The following is a 667-nucleotide window of genomic DNA, read 5'->3' as shown; positions in this document are numbered from 1 at the left end:
CAACATAACAGTAGCCTGTTTACACTGCTCTAATTTTTCTTCGTCCAAAGTTACACTTTTTCGGATTTTTTTCTTCGTCCAACGTTACGAGTTTTCCGATTTTTTCTTCGTTGGCAATGTGAAAATAACACACTAAAGGCCCGTTCCCACTTGTGAGTTTCGTCCGATTTTTTCCCCGAATGTCCTGTAGGCAATGTACGTATAATTTAAATGAGAGTGTTCTAAGCGCAACCTGTTCTATTAAGCAACGTTGGTACCTATTCAATCACCCATAAAATACAGACGGCTGAGGTCAAGGGACTTTTTTTAGTCCAACTTGAACAGGATAAACAAAGTTTTAGGCGGTCTCGAGGCGTATACATATGAATAAAGGCTGATTCCCACTTGTCGTTCGGAAAAAAAAAACGTGTCGTGTGTAGTGGGAACACTCTCATTTAAATTATACGTACATTGCCTACAGGACATTCGGGGAAAAATCGGACGAAACTCACAAGTGGGAACGGGCCTTTAGTGTGTTATTTTCACATTGCTAACGAAGAAAAAATCGGAAAACTCGGTAACGTTGGACGAAGAAAAAAATCCGAGCAGTGTAAACAGGCTGTTATGTTCTAATCCTACGTGCGCCAGGGTCTCCACTCCAAATTTTTAAAAATCACTAGATTAAAAA

This window comes from Diaphorina citri, unplaced genomic scaffold, assembly GCF_000475195.1.
Source record: "Diaphorina citri unplaced genomic scaffold, Diaci psyllid genome assembly version 1.1 scaffold953, whole genome shotgun sequence".
Classification (NCBI taxonomy): Eukaryota; Metazoa; Arthropoda; class Insecta; order Hemiptera; family Psyllidae; genus Diaphorina; species Diaphorina citri.
This window is presented reverse-complemented; position numbering follows the sequence as displayed.